The 20060-nt window shown below is 42.5% G+C and overlaps 1 protein-coding gene across 1 annotated transcript in view; it reads right to left on the reverse strand.

Annotated features, from left to right (window-relative positions):
- Nucleotides 1-20060, reverse strand: part of MAD1L1 (mitotic arrest deficient 1 like 1) — a 383289-nt gene that overhangs the window by 141687 nt on the left and 221542 nt on the right. The gene's annotated exons all lie outside the window — the stretch shown is intronic.

A 20060-nucleotide genomic window follows, 5' to 3' on the forward strand; every position in this document is an offset into this window, starting at 1 on the left:
TTGCAGCCTTTCCACGCTTCACTAACTGCACATTTTTGGATGGTGCCTTTAAGCACACAACCACACTGCTGCCTCTGACTTTCAGGGGCCAAATCAGATTCACTACGGAGGAATGTATTTTTGCTTGGTTAGACTTCTGCAGTGATTATCTGGTCCTTTTTTTTTTTTTTTTTTAATATTTCAGTTACTGTTTTGTTTCTAATGCAGTTTTAATTCTTTACTTCAATTGCAGTATTGAGAGATCCACAGTCTTTCTAAGGAAATAACTTTTTCCCATTAAGTGAAAGGCATTAATTCTGAGTTGCTTTCACAGGCTGAACCCCTAAATGGGCTTTGATGCTCTAGGCGATGTAGAGACCAAAACCAGGAGCTCCTACCTGCAACTGATACTGAAGGTAGCTGAGCTCCTCCAAATTTATCTGCCTGAACCAGCAAAAAGTGGCCTCAAAAATAAGGATAAAAATCTTACTTGCATGGATTTATACATTTATATCCTCCAGCAGGTCAATAGCTGACAAAAGAGATCAAGAGAGGTGATAAAAGAAAAGCACTTTTGATGTCAGTGTTTTTCAGAAAAAGAAAAAAAAATATTTTCTCTAATCACTGTGAAAGGAGTACAAATCTCTGCCATCTTCTTGCTTAACAGAGCTCAGCAGTGTTTACATTTCACTTGAGAGGAAATATCTGTTTCCGTTATTTCGGTGCCCTTTAATCACTCCTCCTCTACTTTCTTCCCCAACTTAAAACACGGAATCAGATGCATCGCCTTGCCGATGTTGGCGAATTACTAATCACCCATTGGCAGGATCGATCAGCACATTTTGCATTTGCTACAGTCAGAATGAGACAGCAATAGCTGGCAAATAGACTGTGAAGACTGAAAAATGAGATTAACTGGCTAGCCCCATCCAGATCAAGTTATCTGCTGCCTCGTTCGCTTTCCGTGAAGCTTCCTGAACGCAGCAAACTGAATCCCCTTAACTCGCAAGGCAGGACTGATACATGGCTCCATTAAAAAAAAAAAAAGATCAGAAAAAGCAAGTAACACAATTTCATGGAAAACAGGTCTTGTCAAATAGACTAGAAGAGATTTCAAGTCTACTTAATTAAGATAACTGTGCTGACATAACAGACTGGGAATTCTGTAAAATATTTGCCTCAGTATCAAAATCACATTTTCTCCCCCCCCCCCAAAAAAAAAAAACTAGCACAATGTGAAATAAGACCGTAGCACTTTTTAAAGGGACCAAAAGCTGATGAACTAATAGCGAAATTTTCTAGTTAATTCCGATGGAGGGCCAAGAGTATGCAGCGTTTTCCTCTAGGAAATAATAAATTTATTATTTTCCTCAGAAAATAATAAATCTTCAGTAAAATATGCAGATAATACAAAGGTCAAATTGTAGCAAACGGCAAAGCTAGCGAAGATAGCTCCGAAATCTGCACAGATTGTGCTGGGCACAGTCATTCCACATGAATTCAAATGCATCATGAGACATCCCAAAGCACAGAATACATACACACACGCATATACATATTTATATATACATCCATATATGCAACACAGCAGACTACTTTCTGGAAAACGATGGCTGTGAAGAGGCTTTCAGCCATGGTTAATAACTAAGGGTTACCTCCAATTTTATGCTGTGGGGGTAAAAAAAAAAAAAGGGCTAGCAAAAATTTTTATGTACCCATGTAGAAAACTGAGCGGGACTAGAGAAACAACATGGTCTCTGAATACAGCACTGATGAGACCACTGCCATGATAACGCCAGTCCAGCTGAGGTGTGCACGCATAAGAGGGCTGTTCAAAATTAAAGGAAAGTTGTGAGACGATTGCCATGAATAATTCATGGCCTGAAAAACATGTCTGACTATGAGAAATGAATAGAAATCAAACTATTTCATTTACTACAGAAAAGGCTGAGGCAATTTGATCAGGGTCTTCAGTGGAAATCTAACACTAGATGGTTCTTTAATCTAGCAAACAAAAGCACAGTGAGAACCCAATAGCTCGTGCTGAAGTCAGTGAACTGGAAATAAGATACATTTTTAATAGGGATGGCTAACCAGGGAAACCAATACATTCTCTATTGCTTAGTATCTTTAAATCAATATTTGGTATTAAAAACAGGCTGTTGACCAACCACAAGTTACTGGATAGAGATTTCTCTAGGTAAAACTGTATTTTTTGCATTATGTAGCAGATCAGACTAAATGAAAACTCTTCTGGCCATAAACCTCTTAATTCAACTCATTCCACTTACTCCAATTCAAAAAAAATTGTATGCTATCCAATAGTTTTACCCATTCCCTCTCATACTGTTAATTCCCCCTCTTCCTTTCTAAGCCTCCAGACAATTCTATAACTTCAGCAATTATTCCTCTTAGACATAACAAGAGCCTAGATGTTATCACTGACAGTTTAATCTTTTCAAGAAGAGTTTTAATTTGTAGAGAAATTATATTAGAACCAGTGCCTCTAAATATAAAAATACTTTCAAATCTATGCTCAGTTTAATATTTCAGAGCAGAGGAGTTGCTCAAATCCTCAGGTGATGGGAAAGAAGAATGAAACTTAACATACAGCCATTGAGATTTAACTTTTTTCTCTAAAGTAAATGTCTTTTCCACTGTTGCAATGACAACTTAAATGCATGAACGCTGATCCATTCAGATGAAATCCATCTCATTAGAAAACTACAGTTTTTAAAAGGGTTATTTGGTGATTAGAGTGCAAAAAAAAAAGAAAACAGTAGCAGGTTTGTTGCATGCCATCTTTTTGGGCCACTGGGTTTTAAATCAGAGAGTCTCCTTTCCGTTGCCACACTCTCAAGTTATCACATAGCTACTGTAAACTTACTTCTCCTGCCCCGCTCTTCCTTCCTTCCAAACCACTCTAGCCTTGCAGTCTTGACATATTGCTGTTCTTAGGAATAAGGCATTTTTTATTTTATTATTATTTTTTAATTGTATTTTTATTTTTTATTGCTGCCCTTAGGAATAAGGCAATGGCAGTGACGTGATGGAGCTCAGCTCTTTGCAGCGAAAGACTCGCCACGCGCAGGAGCACCCGCACCCACCCCACAAACTTGCACCTGCGCTGCCACTCCATGGGGTGGGGATCCTGGGGGCTCTCAAACAGGAGAGGGGAGCAAAGCTAGTTTTAGCACTTCCACTTTCTCGGAGGGATGGCGACGAGAAAAACAAAGACAGACTGAGATATGAAAGCTCAAGAAAAAAAGTCCCAAAACACAAAATAGAAATACACCTTGCTATACGGCCCTCTTTTAGCCACGTGTACTCATTTGAAAGAATTTGTCGTTTTATAAAGATGCTGACATACGTATGTATCTACACACACAGGATGTCTAATAGTTTTATCATATCACTGTCTGATGAGAGTCAATTTTAACATTTTTAATACAAAAAAATCCTCCATGTTACACATTCCTTGTAAAACAAACACTCTGCACACACATTCGTCTTCTTTCTTCAACTGACAGAGCCTTAATAAACTATTTCTCATGCTCCCAGCTCACAGCCTGCTGCCGGTTCACTCATCGATATTACACAGCTGCCTTTTAAAGGCATCATCTGCCGTCCGGTTTTATTGTGCTGAGCGCCTTTGGAGGCAATGGGGCTCCTGAAGGACTGTAGAGTGGACGTGGAATGGGCAGGCAAACGTCTGGAAGGGAGGAAGGTAAATTACGTTTGGAAAGTAATTTACCCCTGTAATCTCAGATTATTGCTGTCCTAGCACGCCCGTGCCACGGTAACAAGAACATGACTGTGGTTCTTCACGTCCTTCGAGCAGAGGTTTAGACGGGTAAATTACGGTTCTGTCCTGAGGAAAGACTTGGAACATGAGCTGGTCTGTTATGAAAACCAGCTTCAGGAGTCAGCTACAAAACTGATCTTTCATAATGGACAAGCCCTGTCCACTAATCTCCACCTTGGTTCTCCAGTTACCTCCTATCCAGTGCTAATAATTCTAATCTATATTTAAAAACCTTAAAAGAGACCGTTAACATGGCTGTCTATATAAAAAAGACAAAATCCCAAACTTTTCCAAGTCCTCAATGCATGCCTGCTTGCTCTGGATCAGTAATGAGCTTGTCCATGTTGAACTCGTGAATACTATTCAATTTTATGAATTCCACCTGGATCTTTACCAACCACAAGCTCCAATTTGCTTTCTGAATGCTATCTCAACTGTAAGAAGCGATCTGTGCTTTCACCTCAGCTGTGCAGCCTGTGTATTGAGTTAAACCACACACAAATGCGCTTGTCTCTCTCCAAAGCTGCTAAATGAGATAGTCTCTTATTCAAAATGAAGTGCTACCAGCCCCCCACTCCTCCCCCCCCCAAAAAAAAACCCCACCACAAAACAGTGAAATCTAGAGTACTGCTCTGCCGGGTGAGATGGTCAGCAAATGTCGGGTCACCAGGGGAGGGACTTTATTTAGCTACGAAGCCTGGTGGGAAAATACACCCGAGGGCAGGGAGGACAACAGTCTCCCAATCTGATCGCTCCACAAGCGCACGGTCCAGTCAGGGGAAACTCCTGCAGGGACCTGCCTATCTAACCCCGATCGACTATCCGAAGAAGGTGAATTAAAATCCAGCTTTTTATATATTACCCCTTACAAGCAAGACCTCACGTATTCAATCTCTAAGCTCTTAGGAAAGAACAGTAGCCAAGAAAACACAGGGACTTAAAGAACAACAGGGAAGTGGACAAACATGACCTATTTTCAAACAAACAAAATATTTTCCATCTCTCTCTTAGGAAACGGGCATGCCCACGCAGACAGTGGGCCCAGCACTGCTTTCAAACTGCTCAGAAGCCTGGATGCTGTGGCGTGTTGCACCACGTCGGATGGGTAGCATTCAACCTTATCGGGCTCTCTCAAACACACACAACTCCTCCAGCAGCTGCGACAGGCATCCCACGAATTGCCTTTGCACAGACACAGGCAGTTAAGGAGAATACGAAGCAAAAAGGGAGCTAGCACAGGGGGAGAGGCTGGGAGCGAAGGGACGGAGGTCATTCCTGTGCAGACTGCAAGTAAAGATCACAGGAGCTGCGCAGACCCCTCCACAGGACCACGCTGTTGCCAGACATCAGCAGATCCCACCTGGGATGAGCAGAAACGCGGTGTGAGCAGAGGGAAAATATTCCAGGCTAGCTTCACAGCGCTCCATCCATTGCAGTCACGTCTACCAAAACCTCCTGAAATCTCCATTCATCACCTCCCTATTTTAAAACTAATCAATACCACTGCAGGACAGCAACTCTCTGTGCAAGCGGAAAACAAGATGGCCTAGAGCCCTTGGAAATGCTGCTTGTTCCTTAGCAGCTTGATACCGGCTCTGCAGCACACGCTGCCGGGGCTGGAGCACTGCCTCAAACGCTGCAGCCGTGGCAAGCGCGCGGCTTCCAGCAGCTCAACAAGCCTGGAGCAGGGAGCAGAGAAAGAACCCCCTCTGCTTGCTTCTCTATGGCTGTGAAAAGTATGTGTACATAGACTAAGTGTTTAATGAAAGGAAATGTCCCTACGCCTATGTTGGGAGAGGAGTGTTGAAAGGGAGAATGGCTACTTCAGAAATATAAAAAGGTACAATCTCCAGCCACGTCCACACACACGGAGCACTTCAGCTGCAATTGGTTTCAAGTAACTTGTAGCGGCCAGGTGGCTAAAAGCTAGAGAGAAAGAGGCTCTGCTCCCGAGAGAGATCTGTGCTTATCGAGCACGCATAACCAAGTGCTATCCAACTACCCAAGCACGGGTGTTAGTGGTTGGCAAGAAAAGCTAGAAAAGAAGTCAACTAACCTAGGCAAGTCGAGACGGAAGGTGGCACAAGTCCAACAGTGGAAGGAAAAGACGAGAAACTACTTCTGTGCCCCGCTGGCCCTGGGAGTTTTTTAGATTTACAGTTCCTACAGTAGATGACATGGTGGTTCAATGTCAGAGCCCGTCTGAATCTTGTCACTACAACAGCTTACTCTGATGCTACTTCTAGAGGAAATACACCCACTGGGAATTAAATAACTTAGCACAGAAAGGCTTTATAATAATTCTGCCCTCTCTCTTGTCCAGTTCTCTTGCCACTAACAGACACATTTAAAATAGCTGAGTAACCACGTATGCTTCTGGGACAAACCATAAGCCTTTGCATTAAGTTTTACCAACCTTGTATGTAAATCGGCATATAAAGCCTGGTAGCCTGTTCCATACTATTCAATTACTAGAGCTGTCATCCATCCTGTGCCTTTCACAGTGATCTGGAGCCCGTAACAGGTTCATAAACAGCTCAGAAGGAAGATGACTGCTGTAGATTTCACTTAACTCCTTATCTATCTGCTTTAAACGGATTAAACGACTGTATCATTAAAATGCTTGGAGTAAGCCTTTGATCATAAACTTCCCATCGTTTTACAGTTATTGAAACTGATCCCTAATGAATCTTATTCTGCCATATTCCTCTGTCTTCTCTTTCCCTCCTTGCTCCCGGGCTCTAACGCAGCCCTTTGCACGCCAGACCGCTGCCCCCCCTTACAGCCCCAGATTGTATCTGCTGATTGCCCAGCCCGAAGGAGTGGAGGAAGTGGAGGAATTTCATTCGAGGTGGGGTCAGGAGGAGAGAGAAAATAATCCACAAGACACAAACCACACAAAACAGTCCTTACATATTCACTGCACAGCTGTGTGACTGCAATTCTTTTACAGCGTCCCTTTCTTCCAGCAGTGGAAGGCCTGAGCAGGCCGTGGCACCGGAGCAAAGAGAGGGAATTTGGGCAGTGTGCTCCGCAGTTCCATAAAGAAAAAGCATCGGTTATTTTCTCAGAAAAGGGGTGAGAAGAAGAAAAGCACTACTGAGATCAGTGAATTTTCTGCCACAAAACACCATCAGATTTAATCACCCCTGACAAAAGGACATGCCAGTTGGGTGAGGTGGCTCTCTGCGGCGTGCAGAGGTGGGGGGACAGCCAAGTTTGTGCTGATGTGTACTCCCCAACACAGTCAGCAGACCAGAGCCACTGTGGCCAACGTCTGAGCACAGCAAGGGTAAAGCTGTTGGCAGATCCTGGAAAAATATCCTAAGGTCAGGTCAGAAGCAACTAGTCAAAATAGAGGGAGATGTAAGGTCAAAATGACCTGGTCCACAAGAAAGAGGGGTTGCTGGTAATCAAGGAGAACAAATGGTCACTGACCTGCAACAGCTGGTAGAGATGGGGCACCACAAGGGTCTCACTGAAGTAACCATTCTGCATTCAAAGTTTTGCTCCAAACTCAACTGGGCTATAAAACCAGTGATTAAACGTAGTCCTAAATCTAGTTCCTCGCACCAGTTTAAAGTCTTTAGAAATCAAAGGAACTTATGAGGGGTCTACACAGAAGGGCCAGCAGAGTGATCATCCAAGCATTAGGATACAAATGACAGACAGATGGTGTCTTTTTATGCATTAGACATTCATAAAAATCCTTTTTAGAAGAGGATGTCAGTGTCAGGTCTCCCGAAACCTTATATATTCTCTTTGAGAAAAAGACATAAAGAGATGTTCCGAAACACTTGAGAGAGTTTTGTTAGGGAAATCCCTTGTCATCGGGCACAACAGAAGGAGCACACCTTAGGAGTTCACATCTGGCTGTCTTTCAAAACATCATGGAAGGACTCCAGGTCAAGTGGCTTTTATCCTTCGATAATCAGCAGACACAAAAGGAAACAAGTTGGTCCTTCTAGTGGCCAGCCATAGGAGAGGAAAAACACCATTCGATGCTCCAGGGGAACTGCATGCCTTTTTCAGTTGTGAACTCCATAAAAAGTCACATGAAAGTGTTAAACTGAATGCTGAAAAACCACACGTTTGATATGGAAGAGGCCTATTATGTCAACTTGTAAAGTCCTTGCCAAAGCAGCACACTGACTAATATTAACCATTCTGTGTTCTAATTATCTTATCATTATCGCAATTTCCCTGATGATCATCCCATTTTTTCCATTTGCTGCTGTTCAGTGGTTTTGAATGATGCAGGCTATATGACTTGGACCACTTCTTTGCCATCCTAGTGTTTCCAAAGAACGTACCAAAGGGTGTTTTATTATCTCACTGTGTTATTCCCTTGTCATATCAAGACACACTTAGTATTTTTAAACAAGAGAATGTGAAGAGGAAGATGCTGCTTTGCTTCTGCCACCTTGAGCGGTTATGCACAGAAACTGGCAGGCTGTGCAAACCGCCCAGATAGCCCAGTGCTGACCTCCCCCAGGGCTCGGTTCTGGCAGCGCCGAGTGCGGTGGCGCTGGCTACGACGGGACAGCAGGACACAGCATCTTTCCTATTGCCCAGCTGGAATGAGACTGCCTTCATAATTGCAGCAGAACAAGAAAGGATTTTAATTTATTTTCCGCTGCACTCCAGAGAGAAAGAGGCCAGATTTACCCGGTGGCCTCACTCTACCCCCAAAGCGCAAATTACTTGCTGCAGCAGATTACACAAGGAGCACATAGAAGCAAAGACACAGACGAGTCCCTTGAACCAAGGAAGCAATCAGCCCTTTCTGCCTCATCACCCTCATGTACATATAGTGACATTTTAATTAGCTTTCCCTATCTCTGACAGACATCCTGGGTCACACAGAGAAACCACCTTTCAATTCCTACCCTTATAAAATTCAGCAGCTAAAAAAAAAAAAAAAAAACAAACAAAAAAACCCACAACAGTCCCTTCTTACCCAAGCAATGCAATTACTTGTCAGACAGTCCTAAGAATCCATTAGAGAAGAGTATATTCTGCATTTGCTGTGGAAATCTCCTGGTGATCTTATCTGCTTCTCAGCTCAAACTCAAAGCTCAATTGTTTTTCCCTGGCAGTACAAGGAGACTTCAAGCAGCATCAAAATCTTTTCAGATGGGGAGAGTCATCTTTTCGTTTAGAATTTAAAAGAGTATGAGAGATTTACGGATAAACTGAAACCATAAGAGGAATGGCTATGGGGCAACCTGCTGCATTGCGAAGGGCTTTGAGTTAACTGCTCCAAGCAGTGAATTCAACATTATCTTGATCTGACCACCTAAAGAAATAAATACTTCAGGAGCAGCCTTGCCCAGTAAAAAATTTTCAAGCTACCATTGAGTAAACTGGTAAGAGGGCATCATCCCTGTAACTGTCTCACACACCTAAAAGGCTCAGTCTCTTTTTGATCCCCTAGAAGCATGCAACATCAGTTAAAGAGCATAAAGTTGAACAGAATGGGCAAGGAGCTGGGATAGCAGTGGATGAAAAGGGGTTCAGGAGGACCACACTGGTGAACTGATCACTAGGACTTTTTGTAGGCTGTCCAGTTTTTCCCTAGGATGATTGAGAGAAGGGTCCATGTAAAAATCTCCAGGTAGAAAGGCAGATTTGCCTTCTAAGTGGGTACTATTAACTGCAGCATCATACTCAGAAGATATCAGAGACCCTGGGAAGGCAGAAAAGCTAAACACTGTACATTCAATCCCTCAAACTACTTGAATCTAGAAGTTAGTCTCTACGTGACACCACAACACAACCACTAGGCAGTACCAGGGAAAATGTTTAGTATTTTATACAATCACTATTCCTTCCCACAATCCATCTGAAAAGGACCGTAAAGAATGTCTGTGATATTGCTACCTCCTTTATTTCAAATTCTGTGAACCTTAAAGGAACAGATTGGCAACTGGTATGGTTGCAGTACGTCCAGGGAAGCACCCGCAGGCTGCAACCTCCATCTCTTCTTCCTTTTTAACAGCTACATCCCTCTCCGCTCTGCTGCCTTCACAGTTCCTCTGACCACTCTCCAACTTAATTCTTTTGAAATAATCTGGATGACGTCTTCCATTGAATGCACATATATCAAGTTATGTCTACATATAAATACAACGGTATGCATTCTAATAATTGTGTGCAAACATACTTATACATGTAATTAAATCCACTGTTATTGCACTTAAAAGTTCAGGTGGCCTCTCCACTGTAATATTAATAACAATTCCCATATATCTAATCATGCTTTTTCTTGCACACTGAACTTATCAACTACAAACTCCAATTCCAGACTCCTAAGGAAATGTCCTTACGGTCAACAACTCTAGCTGTGATGGATCTTGAAGGAAAGCAGTTCCAGAGCTCAGCTCCCTTATGGAGATTGCTTTGCCAACAGCTTTTTACATCCCCCTTCTCATAAAAATGAGAAAATTTCCATAATTACTACTGATTGCAACTGTGGTAGTATTGCACAGAGAAAAAGAACATATCTACTGGAAGACAACTAAAAATACACGAGAGGATCTCTGTGGAGATCATCCATGCTGTGCAGCCTTCATGTTGCTGTTTTTTCAAGCTTTTCATCTCACTAGAGCCAGAAGCACAATGAACCCCCCATTCAAAAGCAGCGTCTTTGTTCTGAAAGGTCACGATCTTGACTGAACATCTTACGGTGTGTCCAGCAAGCACAATATTTTTTTCAGGGGATTTTTATTTCATTTTGAACGTCCTGCCAAAAATGCAAGGAACAGGCACAGCTTCTATATTATTTAAGGATATACACGGTTTAAACATTAATCAGGGGAAGAAGCAGGGTTCCTGATGTGCCAAACCCCCTGCTTGGGTAAACAGAGAGAGAGAGAGAGAGAGAGAGATGTGTCAGATCACCGAGGCACCCTCCCATACCTATTCATCAGAACTGGGCTTAACAGACACATTGCACCACCTCACAAACAGCATTGCTGGTTAAAAAAAAAAAGCGTCTCCTCCGCCACATCTTCAGCTCCACTTCATGCCCAGGCATGAGCGCAGAGCTGACCACCTCCACTGCATGCACTGCAGCAACAGGGAGCACCAAGGTCCCCTCCCCTGCTATTTCATCAAATTCTTCAGGGGAAAGCTGTTTTCTTTCTGTAGCGCTCTGCCTCCTGCTTCGAACAGGCGACAGGTCAGGCTGTTCAGAGAAAAGGGTTCTGGGATGTGTAAGATAACGCAACATCTCCTCGCATATTTGGATCCCCCAGCAGAGGCCACACAAAGAAAAGGAGCTTCTCTGAAGAACACCGCCCTTTCCTTTAGCGGCTCAGTGCAGAGCATCTTCCCTTTCTCTCACATGTCTTTTAGCAATATTGCTACCCCTGCCCACTCTTCATTGTCACATGAAATGGGCAGATTTTCCTCTTCTCCTCCACAAAAAGCCCAGCTAAACTCCAACTCCACTTCTTTTCCATAATCTAGGTAACGCACGCTGGCCGTTTGTCTCGCAGAGACTGAGCCTAGCCGTCCGCATACCAAGTAGTGAAGGAAAAACTCGGCGTTGGAACTTCAGTCTCCTTATCAGAAGGATACAAGCGTTGAAGAACACTACTGAAAAGCTCTGACTTTACGTAGACCAGTGGCAAAAAGCCAGAGCAGAACAGAAGCAGCAGCAAAGACAAGGGCAGCAAGGAACTGTGATCCATTATTTTATTTTAATCAAAAATTCAAAAGTAATTGGGTCATCAAACAAAGGCTGAAATGATAACCAGTAATGAAAAACTAAAAGCCAAATAGGGAGAGAGCTGCGACTTATGGACGTGGTGTTTATTCACAGAAATCAAGGAAAAGTACAAAGCTTCAGTAAACAAACCTTTCCAAATGTTATTTTCCCTAAGGTTCTAAACGACATTTTTGTTTTGTCTTTGTGACATCACAATAGAATTCAAAGAAGCAGAAGAATAATAGAAAACGAAGAAAGAACAATTGAAAACTGATTCGTGCCATCAACAACTACACAGAAAAAACCTAGAAAACTACAAAGGGACAGTCACGCTTCTTAGCATTTCCTGAAACCTTTTTTTTTCCTTTGCAGTGTTATGAATAAGATTAGAGGCACTTGAAAGTGAAGTCTCTTTTTAAAATGGTTGTGTCTAGCTACTCAGCTTGGCTTTCACCGGCAACGTGGTTCTGCAAAATCAGTAAAAGCTTCTTCTTGCACAGGAGCCTTCTGTAGTTGCTACTACTATTTTGTCTATTTTGTCATCTACCATTATATGTTGTTATGGGGGGGCATTTTATAAACAAGACTCTTTGTCTGAAAATTTAATTGTAGCTGAAATTACTCAGGCATTTTCTTACCTCCCTGTTCTTACCATTCAACACTAACAGTGCGGTCTCTCCATCGCCAGGCTTTTTGTTCATGAAAGCCCTCCACATGCCTAGAGGACCAGCACCAATCCCCTCTTTGGTGCAGAAGTATCCCGATCTCCATTTTTACATTTGTCGCCAATTTTTCTACGCTAGCCCAAATGCCATCACGTAAAGCCTGTGCTTTGCATATACCAGTGCAGGGACCTTTGCGGGGGGCCATCCCCCTTCCCCAGCTCCCTTCTCCTATTCACTCCAGCAGTGCAGCGAGTTCTCTGTGCTCAGGTAGCTACGCTGAGCGCAGTGACCTTTCCCTGCTTCAGAGCTGTTTGGGAAAGCCAGTGCTCACCCTTCCTCCCTTCTACTCATTAAATGAGCTGTGCGATGCAACACAACTGCTGATATTTTCAGGGATAGGGGAAGAAGTACATTAATGAATTTATTATGGATTTTTCTCGTTAAATGTATTATGCAAATGTTAATCAGTTTCTGCAGAACTTTGGGAAAGGCGCTGCATGAAATAAACAGATAGAGTGTTGGCTCTGGCAGCAAAACCTAGAGCTTCAGGTGCTTAATATTCAGTGGGCAAATTCCTTAAAAAAAATTTTTTTTAAGGGCATGTTGTTAAAATTTCCCTGCACAAACGCAAATCTGTGCACTCTTGGTCTCTGATGTTAACAAACATTAGCAAGCCTGTACTGTGCATGTCCTTGTTTTATTAGACATCCACTCTGCACATCACATTTATGAGGTCCAGTGAGGCCAAGAAACAACAACTCCTTGAACTGTCTAATGACAAATCTAAGACTTGATAGCATGTTTATGCTTCTCTTCTCTGATCCCAAGGAGAGTTCCCAGTTACTCTTAATTCTAGTAACTCCACTGTATTCAGAATTAACATGCACAAATATTTGCATAGCCTCAGCTAATTGGTGTCATGTAGTCCTCAAAGCTCAGAGCATAACAGGTGCTACCCTCCTTCCACTTTATACCAGGTCTAGGACTTTCTTCAGTATTAAACCCACCTGCACAAGGTAGCAGATGTTTTCTCCCACATAACAGATATAATCCTTTTAGACAGCACAGATTATAGGCTCATTTTGCAGGTAGTTCTTTTCCCTGGAATTCACCTGGGTGAGACTTCAGCGTACACCCTCAGCAGTCTACTGTGAACACCAGACACCTACACAGCAAAGCAGTTTGACCATCGTTTAACCTAACTAGTTCAGGCAATAACAGAAGGGAAGATGTAACAGCAGAGATTTTTGCTCATGCTAACAACTGGAGTACATGCTCGGTGACTCTACGGTGCTGCTTCTCTAATCACTAGCATGTTACAGCCGGTGACACAGCGTCTCCCGTGCTATTGTTATCCACGGTAGCCAGATTCAATCAGTCCAGGTTGCAATCACAGACATCTCACTGTGCGCATATGCTCAAACGTCTCAATGTTCTAGGGAGGCATCGCACAGCTCTGATTTGCCATGAGTGGCTACCCATAATATCTAGGTTTTACGCTTACAGTGAACAGCAGAGGCATTTAGGTCACAGGGAGACTCCTGAAAGTGTCAAGGTAGCTGCAAATGCCTGAAAACGTATTTGCAATGAGGCTGCAAATTGGGAATGCAAATGCCTGAGCCAAATGCCTGTGCTATACTTAGCTATTGGACCAATAATTAATGGCAAATGGTATAAAATTAACCAGGGCGACAAAGACATTTATCACACATAAACTACTTGGTGTTTTGAGCAAAACTGTGGAATGACCCAAAGAGTGGTAGTAAACACTCTCTCTCTGCTGATATACACTTGAGCAGATACACGCTTCCTTACACCAGTGAAAACTTGTTACAGTCTGTTAAATATAGAAGAGATTCTTTGTAAAAAATGAGCAATAAGTCTGATAACACTCAGCATGAGTCTGAGGGAAGGATCACAGATTGCTCTGTTCCACGGCCACTTCCACACATGGTCATGAAGCTCAGTGTAAGGGATGAGTGGGGCAGCACACTTATATGATCTTCTGCAGACCTGAGCTGCACTTTGTGCTTAGTTGATCTTACTTTTATTGCGTCTCCCACTGGACATTCTCAGCTATTCTCTCTTGTAATTAAATCCCTCTGAATTGCACAACAATCTGCTCCTTCAGTGAGGGAATTTTTGCCTTGCCAAAAGCTATACCTGACTGAAGAGACACAAGCAATTTGCACAAGTCCATCCAACAGGCCCTTACTAAAAATAAAAATAAATAAATAAAAAAAGGCTAAACTTGACCACCTGTGGTTTTCAATGAGGGCAAGCTAGGCCACCAAGGCTAATGGACTGCAGCATACACAAAGCGAGAAAAAAGGAAAGGAATTTTGTGAAAGGGAAGGCATCCAGATAATCCAGGAAGATGACTCAGGAGCATTTGAGAGGTCAATTAGGGAACCTTGAAAGGTTGACAATGTCCCTTTAAGTTTTATAACAATGTAAATGATTCATTCATCATTCTTCACTGGTCACATAATGAACAGTTAGACTGTTAAATGACCTCAACTTTGCTTCGGGCTCTTAACTCCAAGCTAGTTACTGCCTGGCCGCCAAAGATCTAACTATAAAATGAGTCATTAATGCTTAAAGAGGAGAAAAGTTCCCTGCCTGCCGTAGGGGATCACACAGAAGAATCTGGGCTTGGAGTACAGCTCCTTGTGCTGATCTGCTGGTCCCTCAAAACGTAACGCCAGGAAAGAGGGAGACTAGGCCAATCACAAAGACTACGAGGAAAAGGGGAAAAAAGAAACATGAGAACACTATACATGCCCCAGCATCCTCACCGTCAATGGACATTTGTCTTCTGGAAGAGGAGAACTTAATAAAGCAGACAACAAGCACCACTCGCTGCACAGAGCTTCCCCTGCAGAGAGCCTCCCGCTTTGGCGAAACAAACCGCCGCGGGTACATGCTAGCTTAGGCAGGCCAACTAATATGATCTAAAGTAGACAAATAGGACAAAACCTTCAGACACCTGCTCTCTTTATTTGAATCGACTTTCCAAGTATACCAGCTACTCTTAATAAAACGATGAAATGGTAATACCTCTGCCTGCAAAACTTGCCTATTTCTTATCTTCAGATCATCACAGCTACAACACAACTACTGCTGGAGTAGGCAAGTGGTTTATACTTTAATTTGTTCAAAAATAACCAATTTAAAGCCTGGAAAAAAACTGAGAGTTAACTTAACCAGATTAATATCTTAAACTTTAAACGGTTGATAACAACAGCTAAGTTAGACATTTAGAATGTAACTACTGGACAAACACTAATGAACACCTTAGAATAAATTAATAAAGTCATGCCAGCATGAAAAATTAGCCACAAATGCCTCTTGTGGCATTAGTTACTCCCAGGCAGTTCCTTTGTGGACACCATAGGATGGAATCCAGTCCCCACTCTTCCAGCGGGGCAATTAGACTTAATATCAGCTTCTAGCCAGCGCTGCCTCTGAGGAGCGTCCCTATACCACGTGCTACCAAACTAGATCCAGCCTTAGAGATCTCATTTTCACACACGGCTTTAGTTGAGACTTTTACTCAGGAGTGCTCTAGGTAACAGAGTGGGCCACTCTAAGCCACCCTTACGTTGAGTCCAAAGCTGAGCTTGGTGTAACAACACCCTGCTGAAAGGCTAGCTCAGGTAACAGAGCCAGCAGAACACTCAGGCCAACACAGTTATTCTGCTGTAGTGCTCAGGGTGGATCAAGTATCCTAAAATTGCACTGCCTTGTGTCTTACAAAAGCACTTCTATTTTGTACTTCCTCTGTATTAAAAAACACCGTGAAAAACTGTGTCCCCCTCCTGCTGTGTAGGGTGGTTTTCAGAGAGATGCTCCTACTCGGAACTAGCTAGTCAGCGCTTTCCTTTCCGAGCTCTTTGAGATAACAGGCAAAATCAATTATTTAAATGTGTATAAATAATATTGCATTTTTATGACTGTTGCTGTTATATTACACACTGGCAGGAAGGCTAACTACAATTAGTTATTCCTGTGACTAGGGGCATCGCACCCAAAGTTGACAAGTTCAGAGTTTGTGCCAAACCATGAGCCTTTTGCACAGCCCAGCTACCCCTGTAGGGTCTCTCCTAGTCCCTGAGATCTCCTAGTTTTTGTGACCCTGTTCATATTTCCTTGACTGCCAGCAATTACATGGGATCCCTTTTACTCAGAAACAAGTAAGAAAATAAAGACCCCTTCCATTTGGCCTCATAACCACACACACACAGATATACGAAGCGATGAGGCTGCTCGCCTGGTTAACAGGCTAGACAATTTTCAAGCCTCAACACATCTTAGTATAAAAAACAGCATCTCCCTGCCTTTTATCTGTACAGATCCACTTCTCTGAGCTCTAACTGGAGTTTTATTTTCCTCACCAACCAGCTGTGAACTAATTATGAGGAGTTCTAACTAGTCCTGTTCCCTCTCCAAGCATATGGATCCAATTAAGTCCAACTGCAGCTGATTTTAATCAATCTTCCTTGAGGCAGCCAAACTTGAAGAATCTCTTCTCCTTCAACACCAAGAGTAGAGGAGAGCAGGAAAAGCAGGAGAGTAGTATTTGCATAAGGAACACTTCACATCCGCTTGGTTGCCTGTAAACACAAGGCTCCTAGCAGTAAGAAATGCTAATTGAACCCTCTTCACAAGTCTTTCCTCCCACTTTATCCGAAAAGCACTGATTTGATGTCTCTTTTGTTCCAGGCCTCAAGTTGCACTTTTACACCAGCAAATCGGGAAGACAGCCCAGATCATTTCAGATAACCCAACAAACCAAACCCTTTACTAAAATCTCAGCAACTCTGCCCAGCATAGGCCAAAGAGTAACAGTGCATTTGCTTTCCCAGATTAAAAAGTATCAGCTTTTTTGGTTTCACTGAAAGAGAGAAGGGTGGGGGAGAGGAGATAAAACTGTTTGGTTAAACTTGCTCTTTTCACATATTAATTGAATTCCTCTCTCAAGTCACAGTTCCAATGTTTTTCTTATGATAATGTCCTGGGTGACGTGGGGGCACCCTCAGCAGGGTGTCATTTCTCTACAATCCCACCATTTCTTGTGTATTTGCAGTCTGAGGGTTTTATTAGCAGTAAATATCTGACCAGTGAGTAATATCCATGCTAAAGTCTTTATATCAGTGAAGGAAAAAATCAATGCAGCCTGCAGCCAGGTGTCAATAGCCAAGAGGTGTTGAAAGAGGGGGGATGTGGCAGTGGAAAGCGTCTTCAGCCATAATTCAAGCTGTCCCCACACAAGGAGAGAATACAAAGAGATGTCAAATGTTATATAAAATGCTGCAGATAGCCATCAATATCTCGATTTCTTTACTTGCTAATACTGAGCTCAGGGAGTGTAAATCACATACCTACCTAACGTAAAAGTACCTTTCAGTGTGCACACTTGCCCTCCGGCCAGTCGGGGTCGTGTAGTTCACAAAATGGCCTATTGGTAATAGCAGCCAGAGCAGAGATGGGCGAAAGCCATGTGCCAATACTCGGATATAAAAGGATGTGACAGGAGGCAAGCATTTTTAAAGCAGAACTTCTTTCCACACATCAATACAGTCAAACCTTGCCAGTTTTGAACTCTGGGTTACCAAAAATTAGCTGTATCCTCTTAGATTTTGTTCACTGCACATGGCTTTGTGAACTAAACAGACTTTAGTCCAGTATGGTTGTAAAAGCAGCCAAAGCCTTATTTCTAAATCTTGCCTCTTCTTCTTCCAAATTCACAACTTTAATACAACTCTCCTATGCACCTTTCATTTAGTAGATACAATTCAGCAAGAGTTAGGGTTTTTTTTTATTTTAAAAAGAAGGAACTGCAGATAAAGATTTGTTAGACATCATCTTCCTACTTTGTCTGATGCCACCCCCTATTTCTCTTATATCTTTATTTCATTTGATGCCATGCTTTTCCCATGTTCGTAATTTCACCCCAGTCTTTCTGTTCAGTAAAATCTTCTTGTTATTTCTGTATGTAAAATTTTTCTTGCCTTTTTTTTCCTTTGTGATAAAGAGAAGTTATTTTAACCCATCATTTCCCAATGATTCCTTTCAGAGATAGGAATAAATAACATGTCAAATTAGCAATGTGACCTTATCTGAGTGTATAATAATATTTTCAGTATATTTTCTCAGCACTGATGGAAGAGGTGAATTTCTAAGCTCATCCTTGAATTAGTGGGTTTGAGCTGTAAGAAATCATTTCCAGTGTGCTTATGAAAAAGTCATTCTAAGCTTGGGCTGTCAAAGTATCTGATATTCCAGGTGAATAAAAAAAATTCACAAAGTTTTATTGGGAAAGTTGATGCTTTACCCTCTGAGGAGTGCTGAAATTTTGACCACTGATTGACACTGACATCTTGGCATTCAGCTTACATACTCCTGTGGTTATGCTCTCCTCCTTACTCACTGTTGCTTTGGAAAAGATGTTTTTGGCAGCCAATCCTCTAAGACACAGAGTGAAATGAGTAGCTAAGGAAGAGCAGAACTACCTCCTGTTAAATAAAGAATTAAAGCCATATCCTCAGCTTTGGCAAAGCAGATGCAAGAGCATGATTACCTTAATTCAGCTCACTAACTAGCTGTTATGGGGACTGGCAGTTTTCCCCTTCCTGGATCTGCTAAGCGAGATGACCACTTTCCTTCGCTACTTCTCCAGCACCTACCTGTTATCTCATGCTTCCCATATAATTTTTTCTCTGCTCTGTCTGCAAGTCATTCCTGTTCTCTCCTAACTCGCTCCACAACGCCCTGATGTGCACAATACCATATTGCAAGAGTGAGCACCATTAATGAACTATCACATAGGTCATGGGGATCCCATGATGAACTATCAAGGCTTTTGTGGTGAACAGTACAATTGCCATTATGTCACCCAAGCCTTCCTACACAGGGAACTAGTAGCTCTACCATAGTATGAAGGTCTCATCTTGTTCCCGACTTGTCACTGTATTACATTTCTACTCTGAAAGCTCAGCTAGCATAATGGTAGCTGCTGCTGCTGATCTCCTCTACAGATGACCAGAAGGCAGACATTAAGCAAGACTACACTGAAGGGTCTGGACCTTTCCTCATTGAAGGTGGACTCTGAAAAGCTTGGGGCTTTGGTATCTCAAGAGTTACATTGTTTGCTGGTATTGCTGAAACTATAAAGTAGAGCATGTCTAGATATCACCAAGAAAATAGGGAACTTCTCTGGTCAGGACTAGGTGGCAAGTCAGCAGCTATTCTGAGACAATGATGACAGATTAAATGTGATGTGAGTGAGCTGTAACCTGTTCTGAAGCCAAAGCTGCTGTTGTGTATGTTGGAGACCTGAGCATCCAAACACCAGCCCAAAGCTTTCATCTCCTTCTGATGACTGAAACCCAATTAAAGGGGAGCCGGGTGACAGGTTTCACACTAAACATGGCTCAGCAGAGATGCTCAGCAGCTCTTAGTTCCCCGCTTTATCAAAGCTGTCACTTTCCCTGTCTGTAGGAATTGGTAATAAAAAAAATTGTGTCTAATAGGTGTCAAGATAAAATCAATGGTCTGTCTGAAATCTGCGTAATTTCAAACCTGCAGGTTTTCTACCATGAAGCAATTTGCACAAAAATGAAAAAAAAAAAAAAAACAAGAGAGAGAGAGAAAGAAAGAAAAATTAAGAGAATGAAATGCTAGAATGCTTGGTTGTTCAGCATATCAGAGAGAACAGCAGGGAGAGATAACACCACTCAGAGCAGGATGGGCTTTGATTAAACAAACAGGCTCAGGTTCCTGCTCACTCCAGCACCTCTCAAACAGGAAATGTTACAAAAGCTTGAAGCCACTCTCGTGCCCCTCTCCACACAGGGAAGATGTTACCAAAATGAAAGCAGCCTGAATAGACAGC

The sequence above is a fragment of the Apteryx mantelli genome, chromosome 16 (genome assembly GCF_036417845.1).
Source record: "Apteryx mantelli isolate bAptMan1 chromosome 16, bAptMan1.hap1, whole genome shotgun sequence".
NCBI lineage: Eukaryota > Metazoa > Chordata > Aves > Apterygiformes > Apterygidae > Apteryx > Apteryx mantelli.